Source organism: Lissotriton helveticus, chromosome 9, assembly GCF_964261635.1.
Source record: "Lissotriton helveticus chromosome 9, aLisHel1.1, whole genome shotgun sequence".
Lineage (NCBI taxonomy): Eukaryota > Metazoa > Chordata > Amphibia > Caudata > Salamandridae > Lissotriton > Lissotriton helveticus.
The window spans coordinates 1,214,669,318-1,214,687,540 of NC_136070.1; positions in this window are offsets into that span (position 1 = coordinate 1,214,669,318).

Here is an 18,223-nt window from a genome sequence, read left to right on the forward strand (position 1 = left end):
AGGTGCCCGGGTGCAGAGGTGTTACACCATGTCAAACATCCATAGGATAACACAGGTAAAGTCGTGGTTGGTATTTTATTGTTTCAACTCCCTTCCCAAAGCCCCCGCAGAAACCAGTTGGATCAAGTAAGGTTGTAAAGCCACTCCACCCAGGCAACCAGGATACCTACACCAGGGAGCCCAGGCGCATAGGTGCACAGTGGTGTCTTAACCACCCATTGCTGTCAATGGAGGATCTTGGAAGTCCGGCAGCTACAGTGTCTCATGGACCCGGCCAGTGGAACTAAAACTGTGGATTCTAGATGCAAAGTACTTGAATGCAGAGGGTACCCAGTTCAAACTACCCAGGAGTGCCCAGGAGGAGCAGGTGCACAATACGACTCCTTGTCAGAGGTACTGGCTGAAGCACAACGGTCTGGATGAAGCAGCTGTGGAGCCCAGGCGATGATGCAGGAGCACAGGAGCGGTCCACGAGCTGTCCCATGATGGTTGAGAAGGCAAGCGCAACAGTCGGGTTGCAGGAGACAATGCTTGGTTGCAGACCAGCAAGGTCAATTGGACTAACCCAGCAAGGGTAAGTCAGAGCTGGCCCTCAGCACGCAGGAATGGAGAAGTGTGGCTCAATGGTTAGAGCGGCAGACCCTGATGCAGAGATCTAGCCCGGGACCAGGGTTCAATTCCCCGCCTCAGCGGGTCTTGGGCTCAAAAATTCCATGGACCTGATAATTCTCGCCTCGGTGCCTATTCCATTCATGGAGTCCCACTCTGCAACTCTGGGCAATAGCTTGCTTAATCTCCACAACGGCCCCCACAACGCTAAGGATGCCTGGCCTCCACCTTGGGGGTGCCCAGGAGTGGACACCTCACAGGGAAAGCCAGGATGGGTTCCACAGCGGTATTCGTACAAGCGCCTTGAGACCCTTGCGGGTGAGTAGTGCGCTATACAAGTATTAATTTACAATTTACAGGAAAGCCAGCAGGAATCGATGGAGACCCCAGGAAGACCCTCTGGCTGCAGGCACAGGGAATCACAAGGAGGCCTCAGCAGCACACATAAGATGGACTCCCATGTTGCAGGATTTGCAGGAAGGAAAACACTCTTGGAGATATGCAATGATAGCGGCTGGGGCTTCTTGGAGCTTGAAGGTCTTCAGACAGGACAGTAGACAAGCCTTGGCAACGGCAAACAGACGCGGTGCACATGGATGCGGTTCAGGTCGGCTGGAGAGAGATTACAGTCTCCCAAGTTGCAGGGAAGACTGATCAGGCATCTACAACAACCACCACCTGAGGTATCTGTGGTATAGCAGGACCAGCAAACCAGTCGTTGACGTTGAGGTGCCTGCGGATGCAGGGAAGTGACTCCTTAACTTCAAGGGAGATTCTTACACACTTGGCGACATGATGAGTTATGGGAGACTCGAAGGATGCACAGCCATGGAGTTGCAGAAACTTAGACTCTTCCTACCAGGAGCAGTCTTGCCTTCAGTAGCAACTGGCATCTACGGGGAGGGTGGGGGTGGTTCGAGTGCGCAAAAAAAAACTTACTGGCTGAATGTTAAGTCCTCCGCTCTGGACTTCCACAGGAAATGGAAGCTGGAGTCTGGAACTTCCTTGACCAATCAGGGGAGCTGCTCTCATTCTCTGAGAGCAGCACCCTAATTGGAGGAAGCGGCCTCACTTGGCGTGCCACACTGCCCTGGAGTCCTGCACTGACTCTAAGCCAGGGCACCATCCCGCTCCCACACCGCCAAACATCCCCGCCGGCCGGCCTCCAGATTGTGAGTCGCTTCGTGGTCTGGCAGGTGGTCCTTTGGCATTCCCACAATGGTGCCTATCAAAAAGGCACCGCAACAGGAGCGCCAAAGCCCGTTACTGCACGGAATAGACTGTGCAGTCCATGCCGTGCAGGAAAGGTGGTGCATGCAGACAGCGGGACACACCATGTGCCCCCCTGCATGCATTCCATGGCCCCGAGGCTGTAGGTCCCCTTTGTTTCCTCACCGCCCCAGTCCCCAACCGCCACTGCACCTCCACTGCGAGTTTGATGGTCCAATGGACCACTAAACTCGTATTTAGGCACTAAATCAGCTGGAGCATTACTTTTAGAGTATATTCCTTTACTCTTGAAGCCTTTTTCCTGGGACTTACTTGGATATATATTGCAAGGTTTCTAAACACTTTAGAGTTGTTTTCTTTGTGTTTTCCTCCATACAATCATGAAAGTCACTTTCTCACACGAATAACATTCTTGGATCAATCAATCGATCAATTAATCAAATTTGTTGTTTCCAACATATGCCATATCAATATAACATATTATAAAATGTATATACAAATAGTAGTGACATATTATACTTTCAATCAATTTAGCATTCCGCAATTAAATAAGAACACCCTTCCACCACCACTTAACATATCTATTGTTTTTTTAAGTACTTTATTCAGGCAAATACAATAAACTCTTCCTGCTCATGCACCATGCCTGGAGCAAGTCAGATGATTCTGCGTTACATGTATTTAAACCTGTTTATATAAAACATAAGGAAATTGTGTCAACACTTCTGGTTATTTCATTATTTCTTTTTAAAAGTGGTAGTAACGGCCTCTTACAGGGTTCCAAGGTCTTTGTGCAAAGCAGCAAAATGTGTATATTTGTATCTTTCCCGCAAAAACTGCAATCACAATGTAAATAACTATATTAATGCATATCTCATTTTACTCTATATTTATTAGTCAGAAGGATACCTAAATGAGTTATAAAGTAGATTGGATGTTGTGCATCAGGATAAATCCAATCTCAATAGGACTGTGATCCCTGGAATTCCTTATGTGTTGCATAGCGTGTTGGTATAGGACTATTATCACAGATGTGTTGATTTCTATTGCCAGTAACTATCTTTAAGTAGTGCTGTAACAGACCACTTAAGAGCGGGATTAATCTATAGATCTACCCAGCATACACAGAGTTCCTCTAACATACCTAAAGCATACATTCCTAGACAAACCAGATGAATGTTATTGCACACCCCCCTTGCTTTTATATAAATACCAGCGTGGCGATTCCTATTTAGCCTCACACAGTATATATCAGAACAAACGCAACCACATCAGAGATTTGTTTTATCGCCAACTCCAGAAACAGTGTGGCGCAGCGGCCAGAGTGGCTGACTCCGGAGAGTGGGAATCACAGTTGGAATCCTGGCGCCGATGGCAGCTCAGCGCAGCATCAAGTGACTCTGGGCAATAGCTCACTTAGGGCCCGATGTAGGTAATCCCAGATTACCGATTCTTAAATACCGAATCATACCGATTCGGTACTTAAGAACTGGCAATCGGGATGTAGGTAATATTACCGAATTAATTACCGAATCGGTATGATTCGGTAATTAATGAATCGGTATTTACCGATTCAGTAATTGCCATTGATTCCTATGGGCCTTGAGGCCCATAGGAATCAATGTCAATTACCAAATCGGTAAATACCGATTCGGAAATTGGGGGAAACATTGAAGGGTGGCAGGGTGTCACTTTGACACCCTGTTGCACCCCTCAATTGTGCATGGGTACACATGTTGCAGACATACATGCCCTTAGGGCATGTATGTCTGCAACATGGCACAATTTAAAAGGCAAAAGAAATGCTTTTTAAAGGGTTTTCTGAATTTATCACCAACTTCTAGTTGGTGGTAAATTAAGAATTCTTAAACCCCTGAGGCACTGATTACAGTGCTACCTACATGTCAAAATACTGATTCGGTAATTATACCGATTCGATATTTTACAGAAACGGTAAATTTACCGAATCGGAAAATATCCCGATTCTGTAAAATTAAGGACACCTACATGTCAAATCCCAAATACCGGTCGGTAACGGCCGGAATCGGCCGTTACCGACCGGTATTTGGCGACCTACATCTGGCCCTTAATCTCCCTGACGGCTCCCATCGCCTGTATACCCTTAGGGGTGATATGTTCACGCTTTACAAATAAGAATTATTTATTATATCTATTTGTTGGAGATGAGGGTTTGATTGCCTCTCCAATTGCCAAGTGAACTTATTTTTTTTAAAAAGCATTTGTGCCAGTAATTATATGTCTGTGGCCCAGAGTCCAGCATCTTCATTGCAGTGTGGGCGTGAGGGCATTTTGGTTGTGCTTTGGGAGAAGTGTAGGTATAAGGCAAACTGTCAAAGCTTTTGAATGTGTATTTGTTGTGCTTTCTTCATTACAGTCTTGATGGCCATATTCTTCAGAGCACGACAATTGTCCGCTTGAGCATTTGACTTTTTTTTTACTGCCAAACATTATTTGTGACATATTTTGTGCAGTAGGCCATGAATCCTACATCTCCATTGTCATGCCTGTTCTCCTCATCACGAGATATTTTTAGCAATCATTATAAGCTTTGTGAGTATTTGAATATTCCACTCGAAATCTCTTCTTCCTAAAATGGCCTGTTTTATCTGGCCAAAACTGCACCTACTGCTAGCTAGTGATCACATTTACCTACAGGGGTATTCCACCAGACTACTTAACCTCACGCAAATGACTGTTGGCAATATATATGTATCATAAATAGGGCTCCTGGTTTTATAGTATTTTTTTTTTACATTTCCGTGTATTTATCCATATTTATTTTTGTTAATTTTATCTGTATGTATCCATATTTATTTTGGGTTTTGTGGAAAAATTAAGCTGAATTTAGTATATTTCCACATTTTTTTAACCGATAAATATGCACTCAAGCTTAAATTCCTTGCCAGGTGTCAATGCTGTGAACACCCGTTGAAGATAAATCAATGCACTTATATGGAAATATGCACATTTCAGTATGAACCTTGTGCATATCTACTGGTGTTAAAGCCTCTTTACTAAAATTCCTTTCTTTTTTAATCCCCTTAACTATCAATTCACACAATTATTGACCTGGCAGCCATTGCAGACAGTATTTAGAATTACTCAAAAAGCAACCCAATTTCCGTTTTTCTCCACATTTAAAAATAAATACAGACAAGAAAATTAAGGTTTTTTGTCTGTATCTGTAAAAATCAGTAAAAACGGAAACCAGGGAGCCTTAATCATAAATGTATGTAGATGTGGAGTTAAGAATGTTCACTCTGTACTTACAAACATGCACTTACTTCACAATATTTTGGTCCCCCAAGTGTCCTTGATATTCTGACCTACCGCCCACCTAGGGACAATGTGACATAGTCCTCCCTATTTTCTGAGCTCCTCCAAGGCACCATGGAGCCCTGGTGTCCTCCATCTAATCTGTGAAGCAATGGCCAACTTCCTGTTCCATCTCTCCTGTTCAACTCTGTTTGGGCTTGGGACTTGAGAAGTCCTCCAGTTTGTCCCGCTTGTGGCATTAGAACCGCTTTCAAGATCAAAAACTGATGATAACAGCTTGGAACTGCTGTTTACTCAAGTTAGAGGCTATTAATGCGTAACAATACTTTTTTAACACATATAGACCACATTAATGCAGCTCCTCTATTATGTCAAGCTCTAGTGAATTTAATGTAATTAAATTATGTAAATGTAACTCTCACTCCTCTTAAATTGTAGCTGCTCCAGATAAATCAACCCTTCCCAGATGGATAAACCAACTTATGTAAGAGAAAAGCAAATAGTACCCTCTAGTTGGGAAATAAACGAATGGCTGCTTAAAGTTCTCAATAGTGTTTTATTATTGTCTCAAGTATTGAACTGTTTAAATATCATGAGGTTATTGGATAAACAACACGAGTTATTACAATATCAGCAGACAAGTGTATCAATCAGGGAAAACATACTTCGGAACTCTTTCACAGCAATAAGATTGTCAAGATACTTTAAAGAAGTAGTGTAGGGTTTAGGTAAGAAGAAGAAAGCTGGGTGTAGGCTCATCTGTGTATCTTCAGAATGTCACTGTAGTCTTGTACAGGCATTCCCATGAGACTCTATGTCAGTTTGTGAAAAGTGAAAAGGTAAACCAACAAAGGTGTATGCTCAGAGTAAGTCACCCTTGCAATTATCTCATATCTGGGTTGATCTCACAGCAGTTTTTTGTGTAAGTAATATTGCTCTTTGTTACTGCGATCCATGTCATTTTCGGTACTTGCGGTTTCCTCCCATCTATGTCTGAACAGGGACATGAGAAATTAGCTGTGCTCCATGCTTACTGCATCAAGGTTAACCTTAAAAAGTGATTGTGTAAATAATATAGCTCCTGGGTTGCTATGACCTGAGTAATTCTCAACTTTCTCTGTACCTCACATCTAGGTCTGTCCCCAAACTAAATATCCAGGGGTAATACTGCTACTCACTTCTGAGACCTGAACAATTTTCATGTCCCCTGTATCTCACATATGGGATTTACATGGCATTGAGTAACCAGTAGATATTGTTTGAGTAATATTGCTACTCTATATCTGGGACCTCACTTAATTTTCTTTTATTTATTATATTGTGTGTAACCTGAGACTGGAATTATTCTCTCTGTTTATTGTATTTCACATCTAGGTTGACCTTGTAGGGGTCACTGTGTCAACAATATTTTAACTGACTTACAGGGGTCTGGGTACTTCTCAATGTTGTCTGTGTCTTAGATTTAAGTATGACCTCAGACTAAGTAACCAGGGATTACATTGCTACAGAGTCCACGCTACTATATGAATCAACAGGTGCCACACCGGACATCACAAAATTACAATCACAAGAAAAGCTACCTTGGAACCACTTTTTATAACTGACTAATAGTTATTCCTTGTATGAAAAGCACGTCATTTAATGACCACTCTTATTCACCCATGTACCCAACCCCACATTCCTTTTCTAATGCCCAGTATGAATACCACGATATTGTCTTACAGGATTAGCAAATGTTGACCATCACGCATTGCGCCAGAATCATCGATACAGCATTGCCAATTTCTAATTAGGTCAGCACCTTGCTGTTGGAGTCATTGAATAGCACTCCTGATGTAGAAGACTGACCAAAAATGCCGTCAAGAGGGCAAGCTGCATAATCGATAGGACACGTGCCAGGAAAGCTTAGCCTACCTAGGTAGTTCAACTAGGTAATCTGGTGATTTGACACTCTGCGGTCAGAGGCACAAAGCATAGAGCAAGTGAACCTGTTCACTGCTGCTGACAGTGTGGCAGTGGAGAGGTCATGTGAGGTCAGTAAACAGGTACCATGGTTACAGGAGATAGTGGCTGAGGGGACAGGCTCCCCAGGCAGGGTTCATAAAATCAAAGTGATGGAATAGTGTATAAATACCTTGTTCTAGTGTTCTATTCATTTATGACTGGAATGGTGTCTCCAAACTAGGCAAATGGAGGCTATATAGAACCAAAACAGGGGCTGCATTAACTCCTTGTGTGATTGGCGTGCACGAGGCATCATCAGTCCTGTACAGCTTCTTTCCCGTCTGCTCGACACCACAGACACAGGACTTACATTGATGAAAAGAATTCTCTAAGCTATAATGAATCAATGTTTTAAGTAAAATGCCAAAAGTCATGAGCTTTGTTTTGAATGGTGAACAGTTTGCTGAGTCACAGCAGTATGTGAAACAACCACCCACACATGCGTCCACACAGGTGGACATACATACTGCACCGGACACACAAGCATGAGTTCACAAACATACATACACACGGACACTTCACTCTCCAACAGAAAGCACGACCATACTTTGATGGCTTCGAGCAGGTCTGAACACCTATTATTTGCGCATGAGAGCTCAGATTTACAAACGCTTTGCAACGGGTTTGTATCACTTTTGGGATGCAAACCCTGTCCAAATTGTTGGGGCAGGATTTACTATCCAATGCATACCAGGGCTTGCATTGGATAGTAATCCAAAGTTGCACTATGTGCTACTTCTTTCAAATTTGCATAGAGGGCGCTGTCCATAGGTGGTACATGGAGCTCCTGTGCAACCATCCATGTGCTTTGATACAAATCTCTAACTACTAACATTCATAAACAGCAATCAGTGTCAAAATCTTATGCTTTCTTAAAGTAGGAGCAAGGCCCGGACTGGCCGTTGCGGGCATTGGGCAATCACCCGGTGCGCCGCAAGGGTGGGGGCCGGTTTTGGGCCCTGGGGCCGTTTTTGCAGCATAGCTGCAAAATCGGCCCTGTAACAAAATCGTCCGAAAACCGGCCCGGCAAAGAGCTCGGTCGCACCCCCAGGGGGCCGGCCGACCACTTTGCCAGGGCTGGTTTTGGTTCTCAGTCCGGCCCTGGTAGGAGCAACAAGGCAAAATGTTTTCATTTCTCCTTATTTTAGCTCTTTGCATGCGTGCTGCACACTACAGCACGGAACACATTGGAAACAGCTTTAACCCCTTCACTGCGGCGGCTATTCCGCCGCAGTGCTAAGGGGGCGGGGCGGCCGCGTGGCGGCCGCACGCTGGTGACGGAACCACTCCGTCACCAGCGTCGGTTGAGCTATGCTGATGACGGAGCGGTTCCGTCAGGGCCCGCCCCGCTCAATAGAACGCTCAGCGCAGGCGCGGAATTCGCACCGCGCATGAGCGTTCTATTCAGCTGGGCGGGCCATGACGGAACCGCTCCGTCATCAGCACAGCGCACCCGCAGCTGATGACGGAGCGGTTCCGTCATCAGCGTGCAAGGGGTTAAACGATAGATTTTGTAATGGAAGGATCTACTTCCAGTATAAATTGTACAGTTTATAGAACTTACACACCCTTGCACTGTAGCGCAAGCAGGTGTGCGTTGGCGCATGGCAACCAATTCTGTGCCAGCACTGGGGGAGAGAAAAAAATTGTGATATTGCACAGATTTTCTCTCTCCCTTCGACACAGGACTTTCTGCGCTGGCTCAAATAAAATACTAGTCAATCTGGGCTGAAATGTCTAAAGTTCAGACATATAACTTGGAATTTCTCCGAGTTCATGCAGGAACTTTACACAGAAAAAGTCTGAAACAGTGAACAGAGATTTCCTCTCTCTTTTTCCGACCTGCTCTGTCTGAGGTTCATGCATTAACTCAGAGAAATTCAGTTAGATGTTTGAAATCTGCCCACACAAAAAACAGTCCCTGGGCTGTGCGAGGAGCCATCTTGAATCCCCCGCGTCTGGCTGCTGGGCGCGCAGCGCGCTCCAGGCGCACAGCCCGACTCTCACTCACGAGCCATCACGGCATGACGCACGCTCTTCCACGAGACAAGCAGAGTGGGCGCGGAGTTCACCCAGCCCGCGTGCCACAAAAACAGAACCTTGGCGTCGAGCGCGAGGCATCAGCCCGCCTGCTGCCAGAACAAAACGGAAATATTGTTGCGCTCTTTCCAGCCCAAATATTCTGAGATTGCTCTTTCCAACATACTCCAGCAGCTGCCAAATCCACGGAGACAGTTTTGCGAAAGGAAATGCTTGCCCTGGCAAGTACAGAATGCCTGTGATGAGCACGTAAATAAACCTCACTTGTAGTTAGGGCCACTGGAGTTATGCAGCAGGGAAGGACCAAATTATGCGGCAGAGTTGACTAAATTTTGCAACAAGAAATCGGAAATTACGCGATGTAATGTAGCACATTCAGTGTTATTATTACCTCATTATATTGGAATTTTAGCATTTGTTACCACTATCTGGGAAAATGTTTCACCTCCATAGTATTACTGTGACAACCAAATAAGGACATAAGCCCCACAAAAATGACCAGGCAATTTTGGCAGATGGTCTTCACTGCGCAATAAACATCTCGGAGCTTTTGTAACTTTTGATCCATTTGCGCTATGAAGACAATTTTGTTGTTAAACTCTGCAGATTATGCAGCAGACGATGGATTATGTGGCAAATGCAGCAATTCAATAATTATGTGGAAAATGCAGAGACCACATAATTCCAATTGTCCTGCCTGTAGTGTGCTGGCTGGCTACAAGTTTGGTCAAGCCATGCGCAATAAAATCTTTTCTGGTTTTCAGGAGATTTTGATAAAAATGACACAACTTTACTATTCAGTGATCTGATGAAGACACCTTAATTGTGCCAGAGAAAGGGGACAGAAACCTTTCCAGACTATATAAAAGCATGGCAAGCCTCCTCTAGGGCCATATGTTGCCCTGGTTTCCCTATGTTTGCAATAACAACTCCACCCCAGTGCAGCAAATCGGGGCTTGGCACTAACCTGTACAGAAGTGGGCCACATTCCTAGTCATGTGGAAAGCTTACGTCATGGACAAAAACATTTCAATTCTGCCCCACACTAATCTGATAAGCACATGTACAAAGTAGTCTAGGGTGACATATTCAGGAAGGATATTTATGTGCGCACCTGTTGCACCACACCATTAACTTAGTCACAGGCCACACTCTCAGGAAAGCCGAATTACATAAATACCCCTTTGTGGGAAAACACATAATCACTCTGTACCTTTCAGTCAGTCATTGGGCCAAGCCACACATTTCAGGTCATGTTAGTGAATTTCATCAGCTCAGCTAACTCCTCCGTTATTGGCGGTCCACAACCGGAGCACTCTATACCAAATACTGGACGATAGCAGAATAAAGGCATCCACTGGTATGTGTGAATAGGTGTGAGGTCAGTCTCGTGTGGGCCCTTTTACGTCCTTCTAAATCAGAGGCTAGCCCCTCAAGTTCTCTTCCAGAAAGAATGGGGATTCTATCAACGACAGTCAGGGCCAGACTGGCCATAACGGACATTTGGCGTTTCCCTGTGAGGATGGAAGGTCGGGGGCCTGTTTTACAGCGGTTTTGCAACATCGCTGGAATATCCGCCCCAGTAACAAAAGCAGCAGTGATTCAGAATTGCACTCCCCTCTGGAGAATGGTACGACAAAATTGACAGGGCTGCTTTGGATACCCAGTACGGCCCTGACGACAGAGGACCGATGTAGTGCCCAGATCTGACTTCTTTACAGGGATGCATGATACAGGGCTTTAGCCATACCTGGTCCACTTGGGGGATGTCCTAAGCATTGTCTCGTATCCCGACACCCACTAGTCCCAGTGCAGTAATAAATTAGATCAGATTTGGGTCCTGAACCTCATTTAGGTAGCACCAGAGATTACAGTTGCGACCTCTGGGATCTCCCTTGCGACCCTGGGAGTGTTCTCGCGACTGTTGGCCCCTGTAATAACGAAGCAGCTCCAGGAAAAGAGAAACCTATTTTCAGTATGACCCCTCCTTTTTAGGATCAGCCGGCACAGCGCTTGCATTGTGCTTGAGAAATCTATTGTTTTTAATATAAACTTAAAAGGGTCATTCATCCCGCTTCTTCCCTTTACTGGCTTCTCATTGGTTCCTGTGCTTGCAACTTACCTTTCCTCAGTTTCTATTGGCTGTAGCATATCTTCCTGCATTTACCAATGCTTGTTCCTCATCTGCTTCTCTCATCAGTTTTCCACCACTGTAATACTGTTAACATCCGCTTTGGAGGAAGTATATTTTCATAAAGTTTTGGCTTTTACTCTTACTGCATATTTATATAACAATTTATCACCCGGAGAGATTGAGTGATTTTTATAAAATCCAGGGGCAGCAGCACAGCTCGTGGGTGGGGGGCGGGTGTGTGGGGGAAAGGGCAGGCTGCTTTAAAAAAAAAAAAAAAAAAAACTAAAACCTATATTCCTGCCGCAAGGTCCCATGTCTTCTCTCCTGCTTGCCTGTGTCCGACTCCAGGTCGGAACAGGCAGCCAGGCTCCCACCCCTACGCCAATCACAACACTGCAATGCAGCATTGTGGTTGGTCTAAGTGCGGTGACACGGCACTCAGCCAGGGGCTGGAGGTGTGGGCATGTTCTCCATGCAGGCTGTAATGCAGCCTGCATGGAGAACAGTGATGTGTGCATGATTGTTTTGGGTGGCCCGAGAGGGCCGACCAAACAGTCATTGCGCACAGGAGTGTTCTCCCACTTCTGCCCCTCAGCTCCACTCCCCCCTCACGCACTGCCACAGCAGGAGGAATAAATAAAATTATATTAACATTCCGTTATTATTATTTTATTTTTTCCTTTCTTTGCTGGGGCAATGCTCCTCTGCCTCAGTGGAGGAGGCGCCTCTGATAGAATCCCAAGCTTTTGTGCACCGCTGCCGAGACGCGAACCGGGATCCCCAGCTCTCGAGTCAGCAGCTCTGGCCGCTGCGCCACATCCTCTCCAATACTGTGTTTTCTGTCATTACATAGATGAAACTGATGCATAACCAATGCTGGTTAAAATAAGAGCAGACTGGGGCTTGGATCAATGAGAATGTAAACAATTGCACAGAAACTGTTACAATTTGTCTGGTTACAGAGACCAGGTCCACTGAAGCTTCCCTGCAATGTAACCATTTGGTACAACACTGAACCCATTGTGTCAACTTCATTGAAATCAAACAGGAGCAAAACAGCTTCATGGAACTAGCAAGCTTGAAAGGCAGAGTTTCTGTAGGTTAACACTTTACGAAAATGTTGTTTTAATATTTTCTGGCCTGGGCTCTTCTGCAGCAGTTAACTGTAATAAATCTAACAATCTATTGAAGCCAATCTTGCTTGCAATTCTGTCCCATGGACTGAAACTAATTTCTGGCTCACTCGACTCAAGTTTCACTTTATAAACTAGAGCTTTGAAAGAGACCAAGGCCTACTTGTGCAGGGCACCTGGGGATGGATATCCCGAAGATACAATGGAGGGACCTGCCATAAACACACAGAGGCAGCTCGTCCTTATGGGCATCAGAGCTCCGGCCAACATGATTTTTGCCACTTTTTTAATACACGCCACGATTTGGGGTCCTCAACCGGGTTTACACCACACTCGAAGGATACCGGGGGCTCTTCATAGATTTTTGAAACTCGACGGTCATACTGACTCAGGAGCCTCCAGAGAAATAATCACTATTTATTGCTCTTACGACCTGTGGAGAGTACTGTTTGACTCATATTTACAGAACTTAGCTATAGCCCTGAAGAAGTCTATGGTTTATCTTACCAAGACGAAACACGTGTTGGCGGCTAGTGTGTTTTATGAAGAATAAACATCAATAATAAAGGAAGATATGAAGATTACTCCTCTTTCGGGATTTATTTGAAGAACTTTTACTGATGTCCTTGCTTAGCTCAGGATATATTCTTTCTTTTTGAAAGAGACAAGGCCTGCTGGTGCAGGGCACCTGGGGATGGACATGCCTAAGATACAATGGAGGGACCTGCCATAAACACAGAGAGGCAGCTCGTCCTTATGGGCATCCGAGCTCCGGCCTACATGATTTTTGCCACTTTTTTAATACACCAATAGGGAATATTAGCCTATTATTCAGGAATGGTATAATATAAAAACTGCTGACACTTGACGCAAGGGTCATGTAACAATGTTTGGGAGTGAATTTGTCTGATTGCAGGCTCATACCCATGAAAGGGCCAGCAACAGCCATGAGAGAGATTGCACAGAGCAGGCAAAGTTCCAACCCTAGCCTCAGGTGTCTGACAGACCTAGGTGCCTCCCACTTATGACGCTCTGCGAGTGCCCTGGGTACTTTAGGCTTAAGCCCTGCAATGCTACTGTACTAGAACAAGTCAACCCTATCAGTATAATTAAATGGCCCACATGGGTCCGTAATTTTTAAACTAGCAACATTAAACTCACCAACATGCAACGTATAGGCCACAGGGTAGAAACAACTACAGATAGGAAGTGTACAAAATCTTTATTTTCTTTTTTCACTTTTCAAAATATATATTAGGTCCAAATATTTGATATCAAAATTCATAGATTAATCAATTCATTTAGGCAGTACATATGTCAAAAAATACATTTCATATAAAAACCCCACAGCAACCTCTCATCATACACATTCATCTTCTCATCCACACACTCACAAGCAACCACTTCCACATCAAGCACTATACACAATCCTCAGCGTAATACCCAGAGTGACACATGAATAGGGTCCTGCAGAATCTTCTCAGCAGAGAGTCAAGATCGATGTGGCAGGACCCCAAAACGTAACGCCAACGCGCGTTTCGGTGCTAGGCCAAGTTCTGAGGCCGCACCTTCATCAGGGCTCTCACGTAGAGGGAGTGGGGAAAGCACAGCAGATGGTGACCACACCCGTGACCGATCTATGTCCCGGATCTGGTGTTCAAGGATATTATCACAGGTCTTGAGATTCAAAACAATGGGCTTTGGGAGCAACAGCTCAATGGAAGGCACTCATCAAGTAAGGATCAGATTCTATTCCGTTATAAAATTCTTTCATGAAGGGCAGGTTTTTTCGTTTCGGCGAAGTCACCATTCTCAGCTGCGCAACAGTAAAATATTGCCGTCAAGCAACAGGGGCACCGTTTGACAAGTTCCTGGCGCCGGGTGGGATAGTCAGTTAAAAATTCCGTGCATCGCTGGAGATTCAGAGAATTCTGAACAAGAGATAGCGTGAACGAGACTTCCCGCTCGTATCGAATCCTCACAAGTGGTAGAGAATTCCAGCCACTTGTGAGGATTCCAACATTTTTTGTCAGCTCCCGAACGACAGCTTGCGAGCTTGGAACTACCACAAACTCATCATACTTAATGGCGATACTGCCCAAGATGGACACAGCCGATTTTATACTCATGGATAACGTCCTCAGTGCCTATCGGATTGATTTGTCATTCTTCTCCTCCCAGTTGGTTCAATTACGTTCTTGTGACTTACTGTTGGTGGACAGATATCTCCGTTTGATTTGTGGACTTCGAGCACTAGAACTTTGGATTCGGTCCTACAGTACTGCTCTTGACTTTCTTGAACGTTTTGATTCTCCTGTCGATATGGCGGTTCGAGCGGAGAGAGCTCGCACGAAAGTTCGGAAGGGCCAGGGATGAGTTTGATTGTCTGGGTTTGCTATAAAGGCTTCATTTGATACGGGACTTGCAGCCTATATTGATGCGGGAGTCAGTTTTTTTTTTATAAACTTCCCTGGTTTGTTTGTCTTGTAATTGCTGCTTTTATATTGTTTTGACTATATTTAGGGGTGGTTTGCTTCTGGCGGGGGGTAGGGGAGACCGGGAGCCTGTATGATATCTCCTCCTCCATTCTTTTCCTTCTTTTAGGTCTTAGTTGTTGGGCGACAGGCACGCTGCTAGTGGGGTCAGGCCGTAGCCATTGCAGGGGTGCAGGGTGGGGGGAATGGGGGAGGGTTTGTTTAGTCTTATTTAGTTCTATGGCCTTTTTCTTTCCTTTCCCTTTATACGAGAGGCGGGTTGCTTATCCTGAGTCGATCTTTTTCACATATCTGGGTGTCTACTTTGGTTTTAATTATCCTACTTCGTGGGTGGACGGGCCTTGAAGACATCAGCTTACCGGGGTTGTTGATCGTACTGTTTTTCTTCCCTCACATACCTGCTAATGTTGGCGTCTCATACTCTGTGCATTGATTTTACCACATCGTTTATTCGCCTACTCACCGTTGTAATGTACTCTATTGTATGATACCCGATATGTATAATATTTCCTCTTGTTTTTCTTCTATTAATAAAAATATATATAAAAAAAAACATTGACATGCAGGGGGCAGCACCTGCACATATTGAAGAAAACAGGGTCAACATCTGGGGAGCTTCAGGCTGCAGTGGCTTGGCCAGTGCTAAATTTGTAAAAGAAAGGGTGCCGGTGCCGAAGTTCTGCTCAGATGCCCATGGCTTGTGGAATAACAAAGTCACTCAGACTCAATTCAACTTGCTGCTTTCTTTTTTCCTTCCTCTGCTCTTGATCCACCTAGTGGTAAGACACCCTCGGGTAATGTGCGCTTTACAAAACTACTTCATTCATTCATTCAATTAAACATAGGCGTTCTGAATACTTAAGCAGGAAGTCTTAAATCCACTTAATGCCTCATTAATCCACTATCAAACACTCCCTGACCGGTTATCTCACTCTTGCAGGACCCTGCATTCTCTTTTCTGTCGATTTTTTTTTATGTGGAAAAATAAGTAATAGTGCCACCAACCGGCAACCATTGGCTCAAATTAGGCACATAGCTTGGTACACCAATGGCTTTTGCGCCAATTTGAGTGAAATGTTTTTTTTAACCTATTAGGGAAGAATCCCCCTGAACCCTCCTGGCAGTCTATGAGTATGTGTGAAGCCTGCACTGCTGCTACCTGGGCTGTTTCTCATCTCTGTGTCTTCCAGACACAGCTGCCAACACGTTAAAGGGCATGTGATGTCATGTCTGCTACCCTTGCCATTTTTGTGAATCAGCGTCCAAGGGTTTGGTGTCTCTGTTCCATTCTTGTCACCTTGCAGCTGTTGATGTAAGATTCGGACATTGATGGCTCACGGGAAGGTGTCTGTTGCTGGCACACCATGTCCTTTAGTTAGACCACCCATCCTTGGGTACCATGGCTGGGCCCATCCTCCAGGAGTGGTCCACCTGCTCTCTGGGTTCCTTCTGAAGGTAAGATCTTCTCTGCTCCCGGTCATACCAGGAGTGGGCTTGGCAGGCACAGGGGCCAGCAGTGCTGTCTTGCTGGCAGTTCCCTACAAGCTCCTCATTTTTGGCAACCAGAAGTGTCCCACTCTAAAGAAATGTCCACACCCTATATACATTTAACAGTAATCAGATAACAGCATACTCTGCTGGACCTCCTGGACTAATACCTCTGAGATAATTCCTTCCCTCACCGTTCCTTACTCAATAGGAGCACAATGTTGGCCTTTCCCCAGGGGTTGCAAATCATGGCTCATCCAGAGTTCTGCAAATTTGCACCCATTGTATTAATTGTACATTCTATGGTTAGACTTGGCCGAAGCTCTGACATTTGCCAGTTCAATTTGCGAGTAGCTCATTCAGTTTAGATATTTCCTTTGATTTCTAGGAATATAGTACTAGTCTATAACTTGTCAATCAGGGCTACAAATTTCACCACACAATGAAAAAACACCTGGAGCAGGTGAGCTATTTACGCAAATTGAGAGCTCTGATTATCGATCTCCCTGGGCTTTAAAAGTGGTGGGAAATAGTTATTTGGTAGGGCTGCAGCCAAAGTGGCAGCTTAGTACCTAGATCAGTTGGGTTGGTAAATATCACATTTTTAAGCCTCCTTATGGAAAACAAAACCTGGAGTCCCAAAAAACAAAGGGCCAGATGCACAAAAAAGTCAGTTTGCGATTACCTAGTTTCAAATTTTTGCAATTCTTAATCAGTGGCATATTACAGGCCCCCGGAACCCCTCCAGGTAGGCCCCCTCAGCACATTACTCTGCTTGGTGAGTCCAGGAGGGGGGCCTCCCACGTACCATGCAGGGAGGCCTCCTCAAGTTTCGTTATGTCAGTGTTCTCAATTAGGAAATCCCAAACACCCATGTACAACAGTGTCTCAGACACTGTTTGCGATTCCCATTGGGTCGTAAATTGACCTGCCTCATCAATATTCATGACCCATTGTGAATGGCTACACTTACAGATCACAGGGATGGTGGCCTGCTGGGGTGAAAAGACCACCATGTTTATGATTGTTTTTTAAATAATGCAATTAAAAAAAAAATGTGTAATGCAGCCCGTTTTCCTTAAAGGAAAGTTGGCTGCATTACAAAAATAAAAATGAAAAGTTTTCTTTAAATTTTTTAACAGTAGGCCATTGTCCGTGAGACCACTGCCAGCTCTTAAAAAAATTTTTCACCTACATTCACAGAGGGGAAGCGGTCGGGACTCCTTCCTATTTGTGAATGGGTTACCACCAACTTAAAGTTTGTGGTAACTGCGAATGTTTTGCAACCGCATTCCCAATCGCAAAACATTCCTACATACCAGTGCGACTCAACATTAGGAAGGGACACCCTTAACACACCCCTTCCTAATGGCGACTCGCAAACCCTGTTTTACGAGTCAGTAATAGGTTACCGACTCACAAAATAGGGTTGGTACATGCCGAAAACCATTTTACTGGTCGCAAACGGAGCGGTAAGAGGCTTCGTACAGCTGGCCCAAAGTGCTATGCTAAAACACCCGGACTAGCTGAAGGTGCACATACTTGCCAAACCTCTTCAATTTAGGTTTCATTCTTGCTGTAGGACTGCAATTCGATCAGATAACATTGTCTTCCAACTCATTTCCGCTGCTACCAAAGGCAGGCTTGTATGTAAAAAATATATATTTTATGCAATATTACAAATCAGATCCTTTTGTGCGTCTGTAAGTTTCCCATTATTCGCGTTTCAGAAAGAGAAGAGCAGAACTGTTTTAGGTGCAGTGCCGTTTTAAGACATGGGCAAAGAGGACAAT